Source organism: Triticum aestivum, chromosome 5D, assembly GCF_018294505.1.
Source record: "Triticum aestivum cultivar Chinese Spring chromosome 5D, IWGSC CS RefSeq v2.1, whole genome shotgun sequence".
Taxonomy (NCBI): domain Eukaryota; kingdom Viridiplantae; phylum Streptophyta; class Magnoliopsida; order Poales; family Poaceae; genus Triticum; species Triticum aestivum.
In genome coordinates, this window is record NC_057808.1 from 501,038,795 (window position 1) to 501,042,777 (window position 3,983).

Sequence of the window (3,983 nt, forward strand, 5' to 3'; positions counted from 1 at the left end):
TTCTTCAGCTGTAAAATGGAGGAAAATAGTTCTGTTAGTGAGCACATACTCAAAATGTCTGGGTTACACAACCGCTTGTCTCAGCTGGGAGTTAATCTCCCGGATGACGCGGTCATTGACAGAATCCTTCGGTCGCTTCCACCGAGCTACAAGAGCTTTGTGATGAACTTCAATATGCAGGGGATGGAAAAGACCATTCCTGAGGTATATTCGATGCTGAAATCAGCGGAGGTGGAGATCAGAAAGGAACATCAAGTGTTGATGGTGAATAAAACCACTAAGTTCAAGAAAGGCAAGGGCAAGAAGAACTTCAAGAAGGACGGCAAGGGAGTTGCCGCGCCCGGTAAGCCAGTTACTGGGAAGAAGTCGAAGAATGGACCCAAGCCTGAGGCTGAGTGCTTTTATTGCAAGGGAAGTGGTCACTGGAAGCGGAACTGCCCCAAATACTTAGCGGACAAGAAGGCCGGCAACGCCAAAGGTATATGTGATATACATGTAATTGATGTGTACCTTACCAGTACTCGTAGTAGCTCCTGGGTATTTGATACCGGTGCGGTTGCTCATATTTGTAACTCAAAACAGGAACTGCGTAATAAACGGAGACTGGCGAAGGACGAGGTGATGATGCGCGTCGGGAATGGTTCCAAGGTCGATGTGATCGCCGTCGGCACGCTACCTCTGCATTTACCTACGGGATTAGTTTTAAACCTCGATAATTGTTATTTAGTGCCAGCTTTGAGCATGAACATTGTATCTGGATCTCGTTTAATTCGAGATGGCTACTCATTTAAATCCGAGAATAATGGTTGTTCTATTTATATGAGAGATATGTTTTATGGTCATGCCTCGCTGGTCAATGGTTTATTCTTGATGAATCTCGAACGTGATGTTACACATATTCATAGTGTGAATACCAAAAGATGTAAAGTTGATAACGATAGTCCCACATACTTGTGGCACTGCCGCCTTGGTCACATTGGTGTCAAGCGCATGAAGAAGCTCCATGCAGATGGACTTTTGGAGTCTCTTTATTACGAATCATTTGACACGTGCGAACCATGCCTCATGGGTAAGATGACCAAGACTCCGTTCTCCGGAACAATGGAGCGAGCAACCAACTTATTGGAAATCATACATACCGATGTGTGCGGTCCAATGAGTGTTGAGGCTCGTGGAGGATATCGTTATGTTCTCACTCTCAATGATGACTTAAGTAGATATGGGTATGTCTACCTAATGAAACACAAGTCTGAAACCTTTGAAAAGTTCAAGGAATTTCAGAGTGAGGTTGAGAATCAACGTGACAGGAAAATAAAATTCTTACGATCAGATCGTGGTGGAGAATATTTAAGTCACGAATTTGGTACGCACTTAAAGAAATGTGGAATCGTTTCACAACTCACACCGCCTGGAACACCTCAGCGAAATGGTGTGTCCGAACGTCGTAATCGCACTCTATTGGATATGGTGCGATCTATGATGTCTCTTACCGATCTACCGCTCTCATTTTGGGGCTATGCTTTAGAGACTGCTGCATTCACTTTAAATAGGGCTCCGTCGAAATCCGTTGAGACGACACCGTATGAATTATGGTTTGGGAAGAAACCTAAGCTGTCGTTTCTAAAAGTTTGGGGATGCGATGCTTATGTCAAGAAACTTCAACCTGAAAAGCTCGAACCCAAGTCGGAAAAATGCGTCTTCATAGGATACCCTAAGGAAACCATTGGGTATACCTTCTACCTCAGATCTGAAGGCAAGATCTTTGTTGCCAAGAATGGGTCCTTTCTGGAGAAAGAGTTTCTCTCAAAAGAATTGAGTGGGAGGAAAGTGGAACTTGATGAGGTGATAGTCACCCCTTCCGAACCGGAAAGTAGCGCAGCGCGGTAAGATATTCCTGTGGTGCCTACACCGACTGGGGAGGAAGTTAATGATGATAATCATGAAGCTTCAGATCAAGTTACTGCTGAACTTCGTAGGTCCACAAGGACACGTTCCGCACCAGAGTGGTACGGCAACCCTGTCCTCGAAATCATGTTGTTAGACAACGGTGAACCTTCGAACTATGAAGAAGCGATGGCGGGCCCGGATTCCGACAAATGGCTAGAAGCCATGAAATCCGAGATAGGATCCATGTATGAAAACGAAGTATGGACTTTGACTGACTTGCCCGATGAGCGGCGAGCCATAGAAAATAAATGGATCTTTAAGAAGAAGACAGACGCGGATGGTAATGTGACCATCTATAAGGCTCGACTTGTCGCTAAGGGTTATCGACAAGTTCAAGGAGTTGACTACGATGAGACTTTCTCACCCGTAGCGAAGCTGAAGTCCGTCCGAATCATGTTAGCAATTGCCGCATACTATGATTATGAGATATGGCAGATGGACGTCAAAACGGCATTCCTTAACGGCTTCCTTAAGGAAGAATTGTATATGATGCAGCCGGAAGGTTTTGTCGATCCTAAGAATGCTGACAAAGTATGCAAGCTCCAGCGCTCAATCTATGGGCTGGTGCAAGCATCTCGGAGTTGGAACATTCGTTTTGATGAGATGATCAAAGAGTTTGGGTTTACACAGACTTATGGAGAAGCCTGTGTTTACAAGAAAGTGAGTGGGAGCTCTGTAGCATTTCTCTTATTATATGTGGATGACATACTATTGATGGGAAATGATATAGAATTCTTGGAAAATATAAAGGCCTATTTGAATAAGTGTTTTTCAATGAAGGACCTTGGAGAAGCTGCTTATATATTAGGCATCAAGATCTATAGAGATAGATCAAGACGCCTCATTGGTCTTTCACAGAGTATGTACCTTGACAAGATATTGAAGAAGTTCAATATGGATCAGTCCAAGAAGGGGTTCTTGCCTGTATTGCAAGGTGTGCAATTGAGCACGGCTCAATGCCCGACCACGGCAGAAGATAGAGAAAAGATGAGCGTCATCCCCTATGCCTCGGCCATAGGGTCTATTATGTATGCCATGCTGTGTACCAGACCTGATGTAAACCTTGCCGTAAGTTTGGTAGGAAGGTACCAAAGTAATCCCGGCATGGAACACTGGACAGCGGTCAAGAATATCCTGAAGTACCTGAAGAGGACTAAGGATATGTTTCTCGTTTATGGAGGTGACGAAGAGCTTGTCGTAAAGGGTTACGTCGACGCTAGCTTCGACACAGATCTGGATGACTCGAAGTCACAAACCGGATACGTGTATATTTTGAATGGAGGAGCAGTAAGCTGGTGCAGTTGCAAGCAAAGCGTCGTGGCGGGATCTACATGTGAAGCGGAGTACATGGCAGCCTCAGAGGCAGCGCAGGAAGCAGTCTGGATGAAGGAGTTCATTACCGACCTAGGGGTGATTCCCAATGCGTCGGGCCCGATGACTCTCTTCTGTGACAACACTGGAGCTATTGCCCTTGCCAAAGAGCCCAGGTTTCACAGGAAGACCAGGCAAATCAAGCGTCGCTTCAACTCCATTCGTGAAAGTGTTCAAAATGGAGACATAGATATTTGTAAAGTACATACGGACCTGAATATAGCAGATCCGTTGACTAAACATCTCCCTAGAGCAAAACATGATCAACACCAGGACGCTATGGGTGTTCGATTCATCACAATGTAACTAGATTATTGACTCTAGTGCAAGTGGGAGACTGTTGGAAATATGCCCTAGAGGCAATAATAAATGGTTATTATTATATTTCTTTGTTCATGATAATTGTCTATTGTTCATGCTATAATTGTGTTATCCGAAAATCGTAATACATGTGTGAATATATAGACCACAACGTGTCCCTAGTAAGCCTCTAGTTGACTAGCTCGTTGATCAACAGATAGTCATGGTTTCCTGACTATGGACATTGGATGTCATTGATAACGGGATCACATCATTAGGAGAATGATGTGATGGAGAAGACCCAATCCTAAGCATAGCTCAAAGATCGTGTAGTTCGTTTGCTAGATCTTTTCCAATGTCAAGTA